The 22,014-nt window shown below is 41.8% G+C and overlaps 1 long non-coding RNA gene across 7 annotated transcripts in view; it reads left to right on the plus strand.

The window, feature by feature from the left end:
* Positions 1-17,346, plus strand: part of LOC100621792 — a 30,440-nt gene extending 13,094 nt beyond the window's left edge. For 2 of the 7 annotated variants that reach the window (XR_002342642.1, XR_002342646.1), the window contains exons 3-6: positions 4,518-4,661; positions 7,312-7,377; positions 13,973-14,072; positions 16,387-17,346. This is a non-coding gene — a long non-coding RNA (uncharacterized LOC100621792). Of the gene's footprint in view, positions 1-4,517; positions 4,662-7,311; positions 7,378-7,460; positions 7,883-12,443; positions 12,603-13,139; positions 13,456-13,972; positions 14,073-16,386 lie in introns of those variants that run through there. The other 5 variants (XR_002342647.1, XR_001305915.2, XR_002342658.1 and 2 more) reach the window with 5 other exon arrangements.

Here is a 22,014-nt window from a genome sequence, read left to right on the forward strand (position 1 = left end):
CTTCCTTGCAATTCTATTACTGGCTTCCGGGAGAACGTACCAACCTAGTTTTTCTCCTATGCTTCTGGTCTCTCCTTCTCTGTCTCCTTCCTTCTCTCAATGTCTTCTCTGCTTTCTGGGAAGCAGTTTTTTGAAGGCTACACAACCCACCCCAGAGATTTCAACTGTGATCTTCAGGTGAATGAGCTGCAAACTTCATTTCTGTTCTCAGTCTCTTCCTGAGCTTCAGGTTTGGCCTGCTTTATAACTCCAAATGAGAATCCCATTGGTAACCCAAAGTCGACCATGGTTCAAAAGCAAATCTATCAAGGGCCCTCTTCCTGTGTCCCATTTGTCAGCCAGTGAAAGCACAGCCTCCCCTCCCTCCCCCATTAGTGTGGACTTACATCTGGGAATCAGCTCTGTTCACTCTCTCTGACACCTCCTACGAATCAGTCACCAAGTTCTGTCACTTCTTCAATTGCCAGCTCTCTGCCTTTAATCACCATCCTTTCCTTTCTGATGTAACGCAGCCTTCACATTACCTCTAAAGCCATCTTCCTGAAATACCAGTTCAGATCACCTTAAGGCTTTGCTCCAAAAACTGTGATGGTATAGAAAACTTTGGGAAGGATTTAGGAAGAAAGCGTACTCCTTGAATTTTGTACCATGACTGTGACTTTGTGTTATAATTTTATAAATGTCTAATTTGAAATTCTTTTTCTTGCCTCCCAAATCAATTTACAGGCTTCTCTACTAAGCCTTCATGTCCATTCGCAATAAAATCCCAAGCTAAATTTCCACCTTTATTCCTCAATTACTCTATGTTCCAGCCAAAGTATTATTCATTATACATGCTCATGTATATCTTTTCAATTCATAGTTGAACTGGTATAGTAGGAAATGTGTGGAATAGAAAGATGCCATTTAATTTAATTTAATTACCTTCAAACTTTGGTCTTTTGTGATGTTAACTCGCACGTATATAGCTTAGAAAAATAAACCCAAAGTACCAGTATAGATGTCTGTATTGAAAACATCAAATTTATAACTATCCCATAGCACAACTGAGGTTCCTTAAGATATACTTAACTCTGAAACTGAAGGACCGGTGGCCCCTCAGGACCTCCATGCATACCATTCTTCAGCTGCCTGGGAGCTACCACAGCAATGATACTGGTCCAGCCAGTTTGCTGTTGGGCTAGTGTCTTCCCAAATCAGCAGATTCCATGGTCCAGGGGCCAGTACCCAGAGAATGGGGTGGGGGGGGGCACCTTGCAGTCAGTCATTCTACTTTCCCTACTATAGGTGCCAAGTCTCCAGCAGGCAGAGCAAATATTTTCTTGTGCCAGCCAACCATCTGAAGGGATTTGCTTTCCTTTTTCTCTCTCTACTCTGCTATACAAAGGCCCGGCTATTTCAGGGTGCTAGTTTTCCCAGTTAGCCAAAGGCTGACCTCAATCCATGTTTGCTCAGCTTTGCCCCATCACAGGGAGAGTGTCCATCTCCTAATTAGAAAAACAAGCTCTGGAGTTCCCGTCGTGGTGCAGTGGTTAAGAATCCGACTAGGAACCATAAGGTTGCGGGTTCGGTCCCTGCCCTTGCTCAGTGGGTTAAAGATCCGGCGTTGCCGTGAGCTGTGGTGTAGGTTGCAGAAGCGGCTCGGATCCCGTGTTGCTGTGGCTCTGGTGTAGGCTGGTGGCTACAGCTCCAATTAGACCCCTAGCCTGGGGACCTCCATATGCCGCGGGTGCGGCCCAAGAAATAACAAAAAGCCAAAAAAAAAAAAAAAAAGAAAAAGAAAAACAAGCTCTATTCCTGCTCTCTTCCACCAGCTCTGGGGTTCTGTTGCTCATATCTCCAGTTGTAATGTTATCAAAAGGGAAACAGAACTGCCCATTCCACTAGCATTTGGCTGCCAACTCTCCCTTACCCGGCCATGCGAAATCTATTAAAAATTCCAGTCTCAAGGATGAACGAGCATTGGGAATGCATTTAAAACATACTTTAAAGTCATTTTATTGTTGTCTTTTTTACTGTAGAAATGTATTAAAAAAAAGCATATTTTTCTAATTACTACACAATTACGCTACCACAGTACAATCATAATAGTATAGCAGTAGAGTGATACGTATTAAATAGGCTATTCCAGGAAAGCTAACAACCTTTAATAATTTTCTTTTTAATAGGAAAACATATTTCAGTTTTCAAACAGCCAAATGTATGTAGACTTTTGGAACACATGGTTATAAATTTATGATTTCAAGTATCCAATATATATAGTCTAATATATGGGTATCATATAAATATAAACATATAGTCCTCTCTATATTATATATTTGTATATGTATCTGTGTTATATGTTCTAATATATGTGTATATTGTCTATATATAAATATACATGTATTTTACATAAAAAATAGATGGGAACATAGGAAAAGGAAAATTGTTAATGTGCAAAGTGGTGAAAAATATCCTTCTTAATGTTATATTATTTATACCATTAAAAAATAGCCTTAGAAATCGATTACCGCAAAAGAATTATCTCCTCTCCAAAAGTGACTCCACCTCATACCTATTGGGAACTGAAGGTTGGCACTTGCCATCCGCCTCTACATGGATTAAATTATGAGCCACTGCAGATGCTGACCCTCAAAAGACCCCCATGAGCAGAGCTCGGGGTGAACATCAGAAGTGAGGCACTGTGTGCTCTGGGAAAACTGGAAGATCAGGTCTTCAGATAGGCGGATATCTTTAGGAGATTTTGTGAGCCCAGTTCTTGTATCTTCTCATATCTTAGAAAAAGGCTAAAATCCTTCGTGGTGATGTCTGCTCCTTGTGACCGGTAGTAACCTTCTACCTTCAGGAGATCAGTAACAAACTTTTGTAAAATGTGTGTATGTTGCATGCACCTCCCCCTCCCCTTTATCATATCCTGATGTTCCCCCTTTTCCTCCTTGGTTGGTATTTCAGCCTGGTCTGTTGTGAAGGATAAAGAAAGTCACGGCCATCTATGAATGCAGTCACCTCCAAGGGTGAGAGCCGGTGACGCCGGCAGGCTGTGAAAACTCAGGATACTGGCCCCGATAGCAGAGGTGCATATCAAAGGAGTGACTTCAGTGACCCCAGGCCTCTTTTGTTCCTGCTTCCTGCCCTCTGATGCAAAAACTCCTATATATCCTAGCTCCTCCCTCACCTCCTGGAGCAGTTTCTCAGGGCTACCTGCAATGCTGTCTCCAGGGCTTAAGTACTAATTTTGCTTCAAATAAAACTTAACTCCCAACTTTCAGGTTGTGCATTTTTTATGTCAACACTATAATGCATTTTTCTATGTTCTCATAGCATCTTACATATGCACCTTAATTTAATCAGCTTATTGTGGCATAATTACTTGCTTATATGCCTAGTTTTCCAATGAATTGTGAGTTAGAGGTGAGGTTAACCGCTTCCTAGTCTTTGTATACTACCTCAAATACTAGCATGTGGCACACAGTAGGCCATTTGCGCAATGAAAATCATTGAGTGAATGAAAAAGAAAGAATGAATAGTAAATTTCTTCATGTGGGGGAGTAACACACTGACAAATCCAGCCAGCTATGATCGGAATACATGAACATCCTGTACAATATCCTCTTTTAAAACTTTGGCCAAAGGAGAAAATAACCTCCTTTGTGGTAGGAGTGTGCAAGCATCTTATAAGTGAGTCTGGAGGAAGTGTGAACAAGAGATTGGGAATTTGTTCCTTTGGTATATTCCCTGACTTTAGGCCTCAGATAGTTTCAGTTCCTCAAAAATTTTTTTATTTTTATTTTTATTTTTAATTTTCCTAAAGCCACTGAAATGATAAAATTGTTTCCTCTCTCCAAAGTTTTAAAAGTTCTTGAAATGAACATATATTACTCTGACTGTTAGGACTTTAATGAGAGCATTATCAGTGGTGACTCTTAAGTGGGAAAGGAATAGAGATCCAGGCTACAGATAATGACTCAGATGGGGCTGCATGGCCATCATGTAAGGAAATAGATGAGATTCAAGGGGAGAAAAATGTGGGGAAGCAGGAATGGGAGCTAAAGAAAGGAACATTAGGAAGGTCTGTAATAAAAACAAATAAAATAAGACCCTCAATCGAACGAGTAGATATTATAAACAGAGCAGCGAGAATCTGTTAGTTTGGTATATCCTACACCTGACTGATAACAAGAGTCACCAGGAGTTATCTGTTAACAGTAGAGATTTCTAGATTCCTCTCACATCAGAATCTTCAGGACAGAAACTTAGAAATCGGTCCTCTTAATACATGGCCCCTGGTGTTTCTTAGAAGCAGGCAAGTTTGGAAAGCATTGAATTAGTTCGTTATAATTTCCTGATGTGGTATTTAAAGCATAAAATATACAAGCCCTCACACCCACACATATATCTGCCTATAGAGGCATTGATATGTATTAATTGATAGCCTTTTTTAAATAGGCTACTTTTTGATCCAAAAATCAATGATTCATTGACTTGTTTATTCATTTTTTTTTTCTTTCAATCTAAAGGCATATTCACTAAGTGTGAACATCTTTGGTGGGAGGTAAGACTCTGCTCATCCTGATGGGAGGAGTTAAAGGAAATAGAAAATTCAGTATCAAGCTCTTCGTGCCATTACTTGATACAATTTCCAAAGCTACAAACTTCCTTGGGTATTTTGAGTCTATTACCTAACTAAAGAATGTGTTTTGTTTTGTTTGTTTACTTTTGAACACTCATTGAATGAAGTTGGGTAGTCAAGCTGAGTCATGTAGTCCCTTAAAAAAGTCCCTAACCCCTCCTCCACTTGGGAATTTTGAATCTGAAAAGTTTAAGTATTTTATGTACAATATACTCTCTCTAGAAAAATATTTGCACAAACCCTTATACTCTCTCAATCAGTGCATTTAATGTATTGACACTAAGCCACACTTGGGGAATCTTTGGCTTGAATTAACCATCACTTTGGCCCACTGCTGATTTTCCCAGTACCTCTTTACTTTTAAATAGGCTACTTTTTGATTCAAATTAGCCTCCTACTTATTGAGAGTTAAGTCTCTGGGCTGAAAATAAGTAAGTTGTATTTTCTGGGATCTTGAATAGTATTTATAGTATTATTAATAAATGAACATGCCTCTGCCTGAAATGGATTAATAAAAATAAGTATAATACCACAAATGGAAGTGAGGATGCATATTGGCCTGGGATTGTATGAAGCCTTCACATGTCTCTGGGTCCTCTCATGTATTCATTCTGAGGACAAAGCTCTTGGCAGGTAGTAGGACCTAATAACTCTGGTAATGAATATTAAAAAGTTTATGAATATAGTAGTAACTTCTCCACTGGATAGCAAGCTTGTGAAGGGAAATATCTTTCTTTCTATCTGAATATTAAGTGGCATAACAATTTTAAATTATTGTTGATTTACAATGTTTCTTCAATTTCTGTCACACAGTTCCCTGTACTATACAGTCAGACTCCATAAATATTGATCAGAGTCAAATTTGATTAAGAAATGCCTAGGAATGACTTCTTTGTCTCTGATCCCCAAAAATGGGATATTTAGTTTTTATGTAGGTTATAACTGATCCTTTCTTTGTTCCTAATAGACTTCATTGGTAAAACTCAATAATGAAAACTTTGGTTAATAAGCTTTTAATAAAATTAATCCACTTTTTACTTTCTTATGAAGCTTTTGTCTGTCTCCCAGGCATCACTTCCTTATATGGCAAACAGTGAGTTTCAGAGAGAGTTTTCTTGACTTGGTTTTACTATTAGTTAGCACTTCTAAAATGTCCCATTTACACTACCAGAAGTTGCTCGTTTCTTTTTGGGAGCTGTGGTTATCGAGGAAGGGGAGTTCCTTTAAGGCCAGCAACACTCTGGAATCCCCAGGGATGGTCCATGACAAAGGAGAATAGAATTCTGAAGCATACCCGATACCCTTCAAACCACAACCAATCATCTGAGTCATAGTTACCAACCAGGTCGGCCTGAACACAAAAAGGGAAAAAAGGATAAAATCCTCATAAAAGTACAGTGTACCCAAGAGAAAATTATTGTCATGCCTTAAAATTTTGAGATCCAACCCACTGAACTATTCCTAAACTTAACGTTTCAAAGAGACTGCCATACCAAGTATCTGCCATAAACTTTGCTACATTATATTAAAGAATTGTTATTTTTATATAATTCGTTGTACACATTCTTTAAATTTGCTCATAACCTTTTCCTTAGTGTCCTTCACAAAGAGATTTTTGCTGATATCCTAAGCTTCAAAATGATGAAGGCACTTTTTAAAGATGTCTACCTGTCCAATGTAATACAAAAAAATTGAATTTATTTGAAAAACATAAGCCATCATATCATTTGTCAGAGGCTGTATCTGTGGGTGACAGATAAGAATGGACATACAGATCATGCCATGCACTTTGGTCATTGAGACATTCTAGCAGGGGACCTCATATTACTATAAAGAGCAATAAAAACCAAGAGATAATGAAATGAATTAGTGTTTATGAATTAGTGTTTATGAAAAAAGCTCAGTATTTCTGGCCATTCCAGAGGAAGGTCTTCCTGTCTCCACCCTGTACCACCGCCCAGCCTCAGGCACACAAGTTACCTAGCTACAGTTATCTCATTCACGTTTAGATGTTGTCACTGACATTTGCTCTAAACTTGGCTTTCATTTTTGTATTATCTTTTGCTCTCTCAAGCAAAAGTCCTCAACAGGTAAGGAATATGTTATGTATAATGCCTAGAATTCAGGTTTTCATGGGCTTGGATTTTATGCCAACGCTAGGTTCCTGGAGGTGGGATGGGGGCAAGTTATTTAGTAGGATTCCTTCCCAGCCCCTTCACACAATGTCATCCTGGCCTCTAAAATGCAGGTAATTAAAACTTACCTGCCAGAGTTGTAAAGTGTAGGTAAGAAATGCTAATTTTCCTAATTATGCTAATATGCATAATGTTGGCATATAATAAACAAATAAATGTTAAGATAATGGGAAGAAAAGCAGGTGAGGTGGTTGGGGGAGGCATCCCAGGACCCAGCTGAAAGTCCTGGCTCAGCACTTACTAGCTGCCCCAATTCTCCTTACCCACCCGGTTCACTCTGAGCCAAAGTTTTCTCATTTATAAAATGGGCAGAATATTCCTTAACTCTCTTCACTGAGTTAAGCAGCTTAGGGAATACTTTTTTTGTGAAATTACTTTACAAAAATGCTAAGAGATCAAAGTGATTGATACGATTATAAAGTTTTGGGGCGTTAACTTTATTTCTATTGGGAATAGGATTTTTTTAAACTTTGTTCTCCTCTGCAGAGGTTGTGGCACCCTTCCCCCCGCCGCCAATGACTCATATGGCACTTGCTCTGAGCTATCTTGCAGGTTGGTTGTTTTTTGGTTTTTGTTCTTTCTTTCATTCCTTTCTTTCTCTTCTGTTGCCTCAACTCTGTTCTAATCTCTTCAAGAGCAAGAACTCAGCTTTAAACCTGTGGGATGCAATGTTAGAGCTTACAGAGAGGCGGAGGGGAAATCCTCTCTGGACACCACACTAAGGTTGGGAAGAGCCAGGGCTGAGAAGTGGAGCAGACATGGCCTCCTAAGACAAAGGACAGAAAAACAAGAACCTTGGTAACCTGGAGAAATTCTGAGATGAAGAGGAACCCTGAAGGGCTTCCACTGACTTGTCTTGCTCTCAGCAAAGAGGAGACACCATCAAATGAGGGAAAGCCAGATGGGGGGAGCTGGGATCCTCAGAGAGTATGTATGAACTCAACTCTTGGGGAGTTCCCGTCGTGGCTCAACAGAAGTGAATCTGACTAGCATCCATGAGGACGTAGGTTTGATCCTTGGCCTTGCTTAGTGGGTTAAGGATCTGGCATTGCCGTGAGCTGTGGTATAGGTCACAGATGCGGCTCGGATCTGGTGTTGTTGTGGCTGTGGCGTAGGCAAGCAGCTGAAACTCTGATTTGACTCCTAGCTTGGGAACCTCATATGCTGTGGGTTTGGCCCTAAACAGACAAAAATAAATAAATAATAAATAAATAAATTCGACACCTCTTTCTCCCTGTGTGATGAACAGAACAAAATCTATGTCTTACTAACTTTAAAAAATGCCAGTACCTGTCACAATAACTGACATATAGCTGGCATTAGAAAAATGTTTTTTGGAGTTCTTGCTGTGGCACAGTGGGTTAAGGATCTGGTGTTGCTGCAGCTGTGGCATAGGTCATAGCCATGGCTTGGATTCCATCCCTGGCTCTGGGAATTTCCACATGCCGAAGATGCAGTTGAAAAAAGAAAAAAATGCTTCTCAACTCTGAGATAAATAGAAAGTTATATAATTATTATTTTGTTATTTATGTTACATAATAACAGCATATAATGTATAATACCATGTACATAATATAATAATAATACAGCCTTTATTAGGTACTTATGATATCATGTATTTCTAACCATATGTTCATTATTTTCATTTAATACCCAGAACAGCTTTACTAGGTAGATGCTATAATTATCCCCATGTTAGAGATCAGAAAACTGCAGCTTTGGAAGGAGGTTCTGAGACACCGATGTAGGGCAGAGGGCAGCGAGTTAAGTAAGAAAAAAAATAAAATAATTATAGGGAAGAACTGAGATCTGAGGATGGAACATGTGAATTTGAGATGAAGCTCTCAGCACCATCACCTCAGCAATGCTCGGCAGCCTGGAGCAGTTGGTGGAAGCCAGTGGTTAAGGAGGCGTTATCCCCTTTGTGTTTCCTTGAACTTAATGGCTATGAGTCATCCAATAAAGGGGAGACAAGCTAACAAGTGAAGATAGGAACCATGGGAACACGTGGAGGTACATTCTTTAGCCTGGTAGTTACAAGCAACTGTCATCGGCTCTCGAGCTTCACCCCATCCTCTCTAGCAAAACTCTCTGGCTCTTGGTCTCTATGCTCTTAACTTTATTCAAAATAGGGGTTAAGAGGACCCAGGAGGGGCCACCTGGAGGCTGATGAACTTGACAACCTATGTGTTTTGCACGGCTCAATTATTTGCTAATAGGTATAGGGGTAGAAGATGAGAGGGGAATCCTTACCAAACAAAGAACCAGGCCATTTGGGCGGGCTTGTTAGGGTCATTCATCAAAACCTATCACACCATCTACCTCTCCTAAAACCAAGGCAGGGCAAATATACTAACTGTGAAAGCTGCTCCCTTTCACCAAAGCCAACTCTACTTAGAGAAAGGTAGGAGAACTTATCTGATCTTTACTGTTCAGGCGAAGGGGAAACAGATGGCTAGGATTTAAATGGTTGAGCTATGAAGCAGCAGACACCTATTACTTTAAGTACCTTCACAAGGAAGCATTTGATATTATATCAAACGGGCACTTGGAGTTTTTACAGTCAGTCTACAAAAACAGTTGGTACCAATCATTGTGCTATGATGAGTTATGTTTGAATTTGGACAAAAGAAAGCAGAGAAGGTGGTGAGAAGCTTCAAAATGCATCAACTAAGGATCAGGTAGGAGGGGTGACCACATTTGCCTGGGCAGGGGAGGCTGGCACAGACTTGCAGTCTCAGCCAGGGCTGCACATCCTATCTACCTGGGACACTTTAAAAAGTCCTTCCATCTGGTTCCACCTAGAGAGATACCGAATTATTGATCTGGAATGCAATCTGGACACCAGGCATCTTAAAAGCTCCTCAGATGACGCTAAAGCACAGTTAAGCTGGGAACCACTATTTAGGGGGCAGTGGGCCAGATTATGAAAAGAGAAAAGTATCCAAATGGAAAAGGAACCAGGTCTCCTCTCTTTAGCACCAAGAGAAGAACTAGCACTAGCGATGAGAAGTAGGTGATAGGAAGGCATATTTGGGCTCAAAGCAAGAAGAATATTTGAAAGCTTTGAGCTGTACTGAAAATGGAAGTGGCTTTGTGGTAAAGAAGGCCTGATCACTAGAGGTGATCAAGGAGAGGGTGGGCAGCCATTGCCTGGGAAAGTTGAACTTGGCCAGTGAGGACCCACGTGTGCCAGGAGGACCAGAAGCATCCTCAAGCCCCTCTCATCTTGCATTCAGAGCAGCTCAGCTTTCTCTCTTTTTCTATATTGGGTTTCCCCATAAAACTTCCTCCGAAGAAAGAGATCTGCTCAAAGAAAAAGTTTTAAAACCACGTAACTAGTTGACCTTTATAACTATTACCAACCCTGAAATTCTACGGTATTTAATCCTGTTTGATGTTTTCTAAGAAATCAGGCTACTGATTGATCCATTCTTCCGAAGTCTAAGGGGGGCAAAGAAGGAGTGTGTGAAGGGGATGGAAAATGTGAGTGGACGTGGGGGGTGCTGCTCTCGGTGAGGGGCCAGGCGCCAGCAGCCCTGAACCCTGCATGAGCTTGCAATCACCTTGGAGCTTTTTTTTTTTTTTACATCGGAGTCTCTGAGGATGGTGTGTGGTGCTAGCTATTCATGAAATAGCAGGGTTGAGAGCCATGGGCTCCATAGATGAGCAGTGAGAAGTGTCCTCTTGTCTATGGAGCTCGAAGTGTCAGGCAGCCTCTGACACAGTGGTTCTAAAACTTCAGGTGCATCAGAGTCACCTGGATGACTTGTAGAAACACAGCGGGCTAGGCCCGCCCCCACAGTTTCTGAGTAAGGACGTCTGCGATGGGGCTAAGAATTTGCCACATTCGGCTGATCTGGAGAGCACCCTTTGAGAACCCCTGCTCTGACAAAAGGGATTTCCCCTAGACGTGAAAAGAAAAAGAACCCCCTCCCAGTGGGAAGTTGAGGCACAGCGTGTGCAGCCTAGAGACAACGGGACAGTGGACTTGACTAGTGTACCTTTGCTCGCAGAAATGCATCAATAGTCTAATCACAGGAGAAACCTCAGACAAACCCCAGGTGAGGGATATTCTAGCACAGATCTGACCAGTAGTCCTCGAAACTGTCAAGGTCGTTAAAAACAAGGAAAGTCTAAGAAACTGTCACAGCCAAGAGGAGCCTAAAATGATATTAGACAACAAAATGTCATGTGGGATCCTGGATGGGGTCCTGGGACAGAAAAAAGACATTAGGGGACAATCAAGAAAACAGTGTATCTATATTGGTTCATTGGTTATGACAACTGTGCCTATGTGTGAAGTATGATAATGTGAGAAACTGATAGCTGATTCTTCTTTATCACACTGCAGCCACGCGGTAGGAATCCCGTCCTAGATAAGAGAGGCTCCTGTTGTAATGACATAAAACTCTTGGTTGAAAATTTCAACCTTTTGATTCTACCTGTTTGGAAATCATTGCAATGGTGGTTCCTCTCTCTCTTTCTCTGCTTTCTCTTCCACTTGCAAGAGAACCTGCTCAAGGTGGTTTAAATGAAGGATGGTTTAGGCAATATCTTGCTGTTGGTCTTTAGTTATGCATGACCTTATTTCCTTGGCTTTAAGAATGAACTGTATCAAGTTCCTATTTGTCATTTAAGTTTTAACGTGTCCTTGGAATACTGTGGGCTCATAGTTTGTTTGTGTGTATGTAGGGGGGCGTTGCATGACCCAACCCCTCTCTGGACCTGTCTGTTTGTTAATCAACTAATATTCAAATTCTTTCTCTAACTGGGCTTTAGGTCCTTTCAGCCTTTTGGGTGTGGGGTTTTACAGTTCTTGCCATACTATCTGGCGAGATTCAAGATAAACAGCAATCACACCTGGGACAGAAAAAAGACATTAGGGAACAATCAAGATAATCATAATTTAATGGCAAACTGAATACTCCATGTACAGTTACAGTGGACTGATGAGTTTGGACCATTTATATTTTCTTTTCAAGTGACTTAACTACACATATGCAGGAGTTTAGGAGGAACTCGGAAGCACTCCAGTTGGCAGTGGCTTCACTGACAGCTTTAAGGGAGAAGCTTAGATACCAGATTCGTCTTCCATCCAGGCAGAGGCTCCTAGGCGATATGACTGCAAGGTTATATGTGAAATTCAAAATTTGAAGCAAAAGATTCTCATCATTGGAATCATCTTTTCCTAAAATTGCTGGGCAATACTGGAAATTGTGACAACTAAACTTTTTTAGGGCTGAACGTGTGTGCAGCATATGGAGGTTCCCAGGCTAGGGGTTGAAACGGAGCTGCAGCAGCTTGCCTAAACCACAGCCACAGCAACAAGGGATCCGAGCCACGTCTGTGACATACACTGCAGCTCACTGCAACGCTGGATACATACACTGCAGCTCACTGCAACGCTGGATACTAGTTGTGTTTGTTACTGCTGAGCCACGAGGGGATCTCCCCAGCCACCATTCTCATAGACTCAGTTCATTTTCACAGAGGCACTGAGAAGGTAAGTAACTTGCTCAAGCTCACACAGCTTGAAGTGGAGCCAGAATTCTAATGTGGGTCATCTGGCTCTGGAGCTCATGTTGTAAACTGCAGTGCTTGCCTGCCTCTCTCAGGACACCAGAAGTCCCACTCTTGATGAGCCTGGCTGATGGGTCCCGGATCTTCACTGGAACTTCCCAGGCACCACCACAACCATTTCGGGCTAGAAGGGGAACGTCCCATCACTTAGCCGTACTTGATACAACTGTCCCCACTGTTGTCACTGGCAACTGGTAAATATTAAGCTTCTGTTCTATGCCAGGTACCATGGATACAAAGATGAAAAAGAGACTGTAGTACTGCCCTAGGGAACTCTGGAGGAGATAGTCACCCTGGCAAACAAGCCAACAAAATCCCAAACAGCTTCTAGGAAGGGGCAAAAGAAAGTGGTGTCGGAGCCCCGAGGGGCAGGAACCCACTTGGCCCTGAGGAAAGAGGCCCTTGCCCTCTATTTACAACTGACAAGCCTAAATGGCAGGGATTTGAAGGTCTGTGTACAGGGCACTGGGATGTTCAGAAGGGAAGTATTCTGTTCATCTGCTAAGTAATCTATAGATGAAGGAGTTCCCGCTGTGGTACAATGGGATTGGCTTATTCTTTGGAGCACTGGGATGCAGGTTCAATCCCTGGCCTGTGGCACAGTGGGTTAAGGATCTGGTGTTGCTGCAACTGCTGCACAGATAGCAACTGTTGCTTGGATCCAATCCAATCCCTGGCCTGGGAACGCCACATGCCATGGGGTGGCCAATGTAAAAAAAAAAAAAAAAAAAAAAAAAAAAAAGATGAAGAGAGGCTCCAACTCAGCACACACCCCTTCTTCCCCCAGGAAATGGGGAACATTTCTATCTGCCCTGGTTCTTCTTCCAGGCAGGAATCTTGTGTCCCATATGCAAGCTTTCCCTGCAGCCCTGGCCCCGCTGTGCATCTCTGTTCACTAGCAAAACAAATATATAACAAACAGTTGTGGCTGAGGTGTTGTCGTGGACATCTTACCCTTGAAAACACCCTCTGTCACAGGATCAGCCTCTTCCTGCTGATGGAGCGTCATTATCTGGCCCTGCTGCCATGGAGACCCAAAGGAATCAGGTGTGTTTTTCGCCTGCATCACTCCCGCCTGGGGTGCGACAAGGACTCTTCTGCACGTCATGCGTGGTGGACCTGTGGCGGGCTGCGGCCAGGCTCTTCCTGCGGGTGAAACCTAATCAACTCATCGGCAGCAGATAATATCAAGACCTCTGTTTGATACATTACTAGTGACAGGCATGCTTCCACCATTAATAACACGATGCCCTTTGACAATTAGGTTGTTTGGGGGGAAGAAAACCTTCCAGTCACCAGACTCAGCATGAGAGGGCTCTTGTTCACACAAACACGACCTCACGTCTCTGCCTAGCACCACGGACTGTTTTGTTCTCCAAGGCCATCTGCGTGCCCATTCTCTGATCTAGATTTCCTTCATAACAACTTTCTCGTTTGTATGCCCTCGCAGCAAGCACTGTTTCCTGTTTCTAAACTTGTAGACAAGCATCCATACAGCTCACAGTTGTCAACGTTAACTAGATAACAGTGGCGCCTTCTTGCTGCTTTTATATCTTTAACTTAGGTGAAGAGGACCCCGGAAGTCAAGTTTTTGATTTGGAAGGATGGGGTATTCTTAATTAATGGCCCTACATTTTCACGGGACTCATCATCTGAAAAAGAAAGTAAGTGGAAAATCATAGCCCCATTTCTCAGGCTTGAAAAATGTGTAGTGACAAGAGGACAAGAGATGAAGGTTTTTAAAGCAATAAATGTCATTTTGTTTCTCTTCTGAATTTGTTGAGCAAAGGAGTTGTATCAGTATAGTTTTCACCCCCCTCCCCCCAAACAGGAAAACTGTAGCAAGTTGCTGGTGAGAATCAATGGGACCTGTGCGCAGGTTGTAAGTCAAAAATTGTAGGAGTCTTAACAATCTGTGGATAGTCTTTTGAAGAAGCTGCTTCACTTCATGCACTGATGAGTATTACTTACGTAGTGCTACTATGTTTTAAACTCTAAACTAGGCTTATTCTCTGACGATCTTATACTAAAATGATTAAAATATGTAACAAGCACTTATAAAAGTAAAATATGCTCATCTAGCAATTTGGAAAATGCATTTAAAGCAGAGGGAAAAATGTCACTCAGAGATAACCACCATTCATAGCCTGGAGTACATGCTTGCATTGTGTGTGTGTGTGTGTGTGTGTGTGTGTGTGTGTTCCAAGTAAAGCTGACAATATTCTATTGATACAATTTGCCATTTACTTTTTTGCTAATTTTTTCTTTTTATAAACTTCATAAATAAAATTACTGTTGGTTATATAGTATTTACCTATTTGTAACATAGGATCAACATTCTCATCTTTTCTTCTTTTTTCATGAGCATGCTGCATGGATCACAGATTTCCTCATTTCTAAGTCAAAAATCTGTCTTGACCACACTAACCAGGTTCTTTGGAAAAGCTAACTTCACTTGTGTTTTGAGATGGTTCTCTTGGAGATCTAAACACACACACACACACACACACACACACACACACACACACACACACACATCATCATCATCATCACCTTCATCCTGGAGCCTAATACAGACTAAACTTGGGGATAAGGGTTTTTAGTCTACCCTGACTGTCTTGCCCGTGCTCCTTGCTGTGTGTGCCCTTGTGGTGCATTAAGAAGTGGGGCTGTCCGGATGGGTGGGCTTTCGTATCTTACTGATGCATTCGAGACCCAGTACCTACTACTGACCTTCCCTCAGCACCATCACAGTAATTCTCACATCTGGGAAGACCTCTTCTCCCTGATGGTGGCACTCCTTCACATCTGTCTCTCCCTTCTTCAGAAAAGCTATCCTAACTTCATTCCTACTAGGTCCTAATCTTCCAGATAGAGTCTTGGATTCTCTTTGTTGCCACTTGGAAACACAAAGACAATCTTTTTTTTTTTAATAAAATGTTTAAAATTATAGTTGATTTACAATGTTCTGTCACTTTCTGCTGTACGGCAAAGTGACCCACTTTTCTATATATGTTTGTATATGTATATGTATGTGTGTGTGTATTCTTTTTCTCATATTATCTTGTATCATGGTCTATCCCAAGTGATTGGATATAGTTCCCTACGCTATACAGCAAGACCTCATTGTTTATTCATTCCAAATGTAGTAGTTTGCATCTACTAACCCCAAACTTCCAGTGCATCCCACTCCCTCTTCCTCATTCTTGGCAGCCACAGATCTGTTCTCCAAGTCTGTGATCTGTTTCTGTTCTGTAGATGGGTTCATTTGTGTCATATTTTATATCCCTCATATAAGTGATATATGGTATTTGCACGAAGACAATCTTAATTGAATTGGGAAGGATAGGAGTTGCCCAAGGAGAGGTTGGTAAGCAAAGCCTGGATCTGGAGACTTCCATGTCCTTGAGGAGATAAAGAGAGTAAAAATACCTTTTTTTTTTTTTTTTTCCTTATGAGTCTCCTCAGACAATGGAAGGACAGAGAAACTATTTTCCTAATAAGTTATATTTCCATGTAATGGATGTGGGATCATTTACCAAACCACTGCCCTCAGGATAAAATCTAAACTTCTAAATGGAGTTCTCTGGTGGATCAATGGGTTTAAGGATCTGGCGTTGTCACTGCTGTGGCTTGGGTCACTGTTGTGGGGCGGGTTTGACCCCTGGTCAGGGAACTTCCACATGCCATGGGCATGACCAAAAACAAACGAGCAAACAAACTCCTAAACGTGATTTACAGTCTGCCCACCCCTCTTCGCCTGCTCCTCCAGAGCGGCAGGGTCACTGGCTTTTTTCCCTCCAGGTCTTTGCAGATGCCATTTTCTGTTCTAAAACACTCTTCCCTCTGTCATCCCCATCTTCTGGTTAACTTCACACATTTTAGTTTAAATGCCACTTCCTCTGGTTAGGTTCCCTCGGCTCTGAGGTTCTGTAGCAAATGTCAAAATTACTCAATTAACTGCTTATCTCCTTCCAGGTTGTCAGTTCTGGCAGGATGAGGACCATGTGTTTTGTGTTTGGACTCCATTCCAGCTCAGAGTTGGACACATCTTTGGTGCTCAAGAAGATACTGAACTATGCAGTGGACATGTGTGGGTGCTCCTGGTTTTTATAAACAATGACTATTGGAATTTTTAAATTACTTTCTGACGATAAGTTCTTGGAAGTAGGATTACTAGGTCAAAGGATATAAACATCTTTGAGGCCTCTTGAGAAAATACAGATTGCTTTCCAGAAAATTTTATACTCCTACTAGCAGTGAATGAGATTTCCTGTTTCATTGTCCTCTTATCAGCACTATTAGGAAAAGGCATTATTTTTTGCTAACTTGGTAGTAAGAAAGGTTCCCTTCTCCTCTTTGAATTTTGCCTTTGTTAAGTAGGGAGATGGACATTTTTTCATCTATTTTTTTAGTTCATTTATATTTGCTCTGAGTTGTCTGGTGTCCTTTGCCCACTTTTATTCTGGAATTTTCATGTTTTTGTAATCACTTTTTAGAAGCTCTGTATGTTGTAAAGATGCTAGATTGTAATCCTGATAGTCACTGATGGTTTTCCCCTCTACTTGGATGTTTCTATTTTCATTATATGTTCTTTATTATTTTTTTTTTATCTTACAATTTTCTTAACTTAATATTTTCAAGTCATCAGGTCTGTCTTCCTTTTCCTTAGGATTTCTGACATGACAGAGTGCCCTTCACGACTAGTGATCAAATATTCAATTATTTTTTTTTTCTTGGCATGTACAGTTAGATTTCTTTGCCTGTGTGTGTTTGTGTTTGTGTGTGTGTATACCCCTGTGTATGCATTTGTGTGCATGTGTCATTGGGTGTCAACCACTGGGATTTAATGTAAATGGGGAGCCATCTTCTGTTTCGCAAAAGCCCTGACCCATTGTCTCAATATGATTTGTCGAATAAAATTTCCTTTCCCAATGATTTAAGGCGCCTCTTTTCACAAGTGTAAAAACAAAATTATTCCGACTTCAGTGTGTCTTCCTGGAGGGGGTCAGGTGCTTTTCCATCATTTAGTTTTTAGGGAGAGACTTTGAGAGGGAGGCCATCATCTCCTGTATTTGTCCTCCCCACTCCTCCCTGGCGCTGCAGGTCAGCTTCATGGAGGCTAAACGGCAAAGCATCCAGGGAAAGTCGGAGTGGAGATCTGAAACTGGTATAAAGGCACAATGCATTTGCATAAAAACCCACTAGGCCCATTTAGTCATGTTTATAAATGTCTTTTTGGCATTATCAGAGCATAGCTTTAGTTCGTCTGGCACTGGATCTAAAAACACACAGCCTATGAACAGATGCCGTGGCGAGACCGAGTGCGCGCCACCATATCTAGTGTTCAAGAGACCAGAGTCTCTATGGTGATGGTTTCTTTTACACAACACCGCACAGTTGTACAAGGGGGGAATGCCAGTTTTAACTAACTAAGACAAGAGCCGACAAAATGTTTCCTTTACAGGAAGCCACTAGCCACGTACTCAGAAAGGTGGGTGGGAGCAGACATATCTACATGAAGTTAATTTGTTCTCTCTTTCTCTCTTTCTCATTCACTCTTTCTTCCTGGCTTTCTTGATTGCTGGCTTTCAATGTAGTTTTAGAATAAAGGTCGGCTTTACCATCATTCTGGCAAGTTGGTGCCTGGGAAAATGAATCACAGAATCTGACATCTCAAGTTATGAAGCATTGTCAGCATTCATCGGCTGCATTTTCCATATATCAAAACTGGAAACAGAGACAAGTGATTCTTTTTATATTTCAAGAAGCAGAAACAGTGGGAGTGAAAGAATCTTGCTGGTTCAGGAAAGTATGGTAATTTATGCCAAAGTGCCACAGGATTGAAATGGAGGCATTTCACACAAGCCTCCCCACATCCTGCCCAGAAATGTGGATCTGTGTTTTGAAATCAATTAGTTCAATCTCTATCCTGAATTCAAATACAATTTTTTTCCCCTTCCTGAATCTTAGACAAATCTAATTAATATTCCTTCTCTTTCTTTTTGTCTATTATAATTTCTGCTTCTGGGTGTGTATATGGGTTGGAGGTGGGTTGCAAGTATTTTAAGTGTCCTAAGGTATTTATTTACAGGTAATAGACAGCAAGTAGTGAGAGATCAGCCTCATTCCAGCTTCAACCATGGAGCCTGCACCCCAAGCTTCCCTCCTCCACTCTCCCACTCCCTTACCTTGTTCTTTTCTTTTTCCCACAGCATTAATCACCCTCTAACATACTATCAGTTTACCTGTTATGTGTATTGTCTATTGTTTGTCTCCTGAATACTGACAGTAAGCCTTGTCTGGTTCATGCATTCATGTATTCTAAGTGCTTGATATCATACCTGGCATGTAAGTTGTCGCTCAGTAAATACTTGCTAAACTCAATTTAATCAACTCACATCCCTGAAGAGTCCAGGTTTCTGATGGGGGGAGGGGTCCTTTTCTCAGTAATGTCATTGGGACCTTGCTCTTCACTGTGTATATACCTACCTCGTTTTTCTTAGAGTTGACCCTATTCGAAGGTCAGGCGGCTCTGCAGTCCCCAGACGTCTCTAGCCTCAGGGTTTCTAATTCAAAGACATCAGGAGGCTTCATCTTGCATTCCTAGAAAAAGTCCTGAGCATCCTGTGAATGAAGGAGCTTAGACACAGTCACCATGACTGGGGGATAGATGTGCTGCTGGCATTGCTCAGCGCACGTGTTCCCTCCTTTCCACCAGGATGGAATTAGTCTTTCAGGAATCACAGGGGTCCCCAGACAGAAAATGAGGGGCTGCTGGAGAGGAGGAAGTGGCGGATGGATGTCCTCAACAAAAAGGAAGAGCACACTAACCAATGAGGTTTTATCATTACAAGCAAACACAATTTGGGAAATCCCCTCTCTGTTCTTCCTACTTTGACTAGAGCTGAGGTTAGACTCAAGTTTATGTGATTAGATTGAGTTCATCTTCTCATTTTTATTTTTTGGCAAATTTGTGTTTCCCTAAGAGGTGGAGGAATCCTTGGAAAGGATTCAGGAGAGCAAGCAGACATAAAACTGAACTTAAGGATGAAAAAACTCTTGCTTTGTCACCCTTTCCATTGCTATAACTTACAGGGGTTTTTAAAAAAAGTAGTCACTTCATCCCTTTCATTCTTTTTTTTTTTTTTCTGCACCCGCAGCATATGGAAGGTCCCAGGCTAGGGGTCAAATCAGAGCTGCAGCTATTGGCCTACACCACAGCCACAGCAACACCAGATCCAAGCCTCATCTGCAACCAACACCACAGCTCACGGCAACGGGGGATCCTTAACCCACTGAGCAAGACCAGGGATTGAACCCGAATCCTTATGGATTCTAGTCGGGTTCGTTACCCTTGAGCTACAGTGGGAACTCCACCCCTTTAATTCTAATTCTGCACTGGGCATACCAGACACTGGTACATCTTCATCTCCAGGACTTACTGCCCAAGTTAAGAAGCAAAGGGAGAGGCTCCAGGTTGTAGCCTGTGGCCGGAGCAAGGGTGTCACTCAAAGCTGACCCCACCAAGGCAGAGCTCATCACTGCCTGCAGAGGACCAGGTCACTCTGATAACTGGCTCTTCTTCTGGCCCGTCCTCATCTCTATGTTTAGTAACTCAGGATTCAACCCCAAGGAGCATGCTGTTTAATTTGGCCACCCGTAATTCTGTAACACAGGGAATGTGTTGCTACAGGTAAGCGCTGGGAGATGGTGCAATTTCCTACACGATATGTCAAGTCAACATATGTGCCAGTGAGTATAATTCATTCTCTGGGATCTTAAGTCTCCTGTCTTATTCACAACATAAGGGGATCACTCTCATTTTCTAATACCTCAGCTTACAAAAAGAATATAAGTGATAATTATTTTTATGACTACAGCTGGCTCTTCAGTACAACACTATTCCTTTGGAGTAGTTGTAATAGACCATGAATTACTCCCAGAATGAATATGACCACGTACCCATGCATGGTCTAGTCGCTGCCTGCCTTGCCAGCTCCATCGCCTGCTGATTTCCCCTTTTTGCATTCTGCTTCAGCCACACTGGCCTGTATGTTACTGCAATAATTCAAAGTCTTTCCTTCCTTAGGGTCTTAGACAGCCTGGGTTCAAGTTCTGCCTTTCCCCTTACTTACCCTTTCCCTTGCTTCATCTGACTCACCTGGGGGATGGGGCCAACACTTGTCCTACCTCATAGGTTTGGGTTAGGATGAAAGGATATTTATATATGTAAATTTCTAAGACTATTCCTAGTTCATAATAACTAAAACTGTTTCTCAAAGGGCAAAGGAGGGAAGGGATCAATGAGGAGTTTGGGATTAACATATACATACCACGATATATAAAAGAGATGACCAACAAAGACCTACTGTATATGACAGGGAACTCTAATCAAGATTTTGTATAAGGGAAAAAAGTCTGAAAAAAATATGTATGTATAACCTAATCACTTTACTATACACTTGAAATTAACACAACATCGTAAATCAACTATACTTCAATTAAAAAAAAAAAAAGTTAGCTCCTCCTCCTTCTGTTCCTATTTCTCTTCTCTTCTCCACCTCCTTCCCTCCCTTTTCTCAAATCTGGCATTTCAATGTCTTGGTTGTTAGAGAAGCCATCACTGCTTCAGAGGACTTTTCTCACCATCCTGTCTAAAGTTATTTTCTCTCCTGCCTCTTTGTTTCCTTTGCTGCATCTCTCCATTTGTAGTTACATACTTAGCTGCTTTTATTTCCTTGTTCATTGTCCTTCTCTATGAAGAGACTGAAAATTCCAGCCTGGCAGGGTCCTTGGCTCTTTCACCCATTGTTGTAAAAATTGTATGTGTCTTCACAGAGCAGGCAGTCAACACATAATCAAGAATGAAAGCCTGAGTCCTTTGAACAGGAGGGGAACTACAATGGGAAAGTGAAATTCTGAATCACTAATAATTCTGTAATATACTGGGGCAGAAGCCACACAGCTGGATACCGTCACTGTGGTTGGCTGGGCCTGGGGGATGGGAAGGAAGCACACCTCCCACCTAAAAGAAGATGCCAAGCAACTTGACCACCTCTGATTTCTAGGGCCTCAGCTGCAAAATAGATGGAAATTCCAAGCAGGAGATGGAGATGGCCATTAAATGGCCCACAGAGCCCTTAGACCAGCTGGGTGCAGGGATCTTACTCATCAGCTTGTGGAAGTTACCTTCCAGGGACCTCCAGAAATATTTGAAAGATATATTTCAGAGGGTTGAAGGTCCACTGTCCCCAGGCTACGGAAAGAACCAGGGAAACTTGAACTGGGGTTGTTCTTGTTATTTGTGCAGTTGAGTAAGCCTGGAGGAAACTTGAATTACAATATTATTATTATTATTATCATTATTATTTGCTGTTTAGGGCCACATCCGTGGCATATGGAGTTTCCCAGGCTGAGGGTCCAGTTGGAGCTGTAGCTGCCAGCCTACACCAAAGGCACAGCAACGCTGGATCTGAGCCGCCTCTGTGACCTACACCACAGCTCACGGCAATCCTGGATCCTTAACCCACTGAGGAAGGCCAGGGATCGAACCCACAACAATATTAATATTATTATGGCCAGGACTCATCCCCATGTGCAGGG

This window comes from Sus scrofa, chromosome 1, assembly GCF_000003025.6.
Source record: "Sus scrofa isolate TJ Tabasco breed Duroc chromosome 1, Sscrofa11.1, whole genome shotgun sequence".
Classification (NCBI taxonomy): Eukaryota; Metazoa; Chordata; class Mammalia; order Artiodactyla; family Suidae; genus Sus; species Sus scrofa.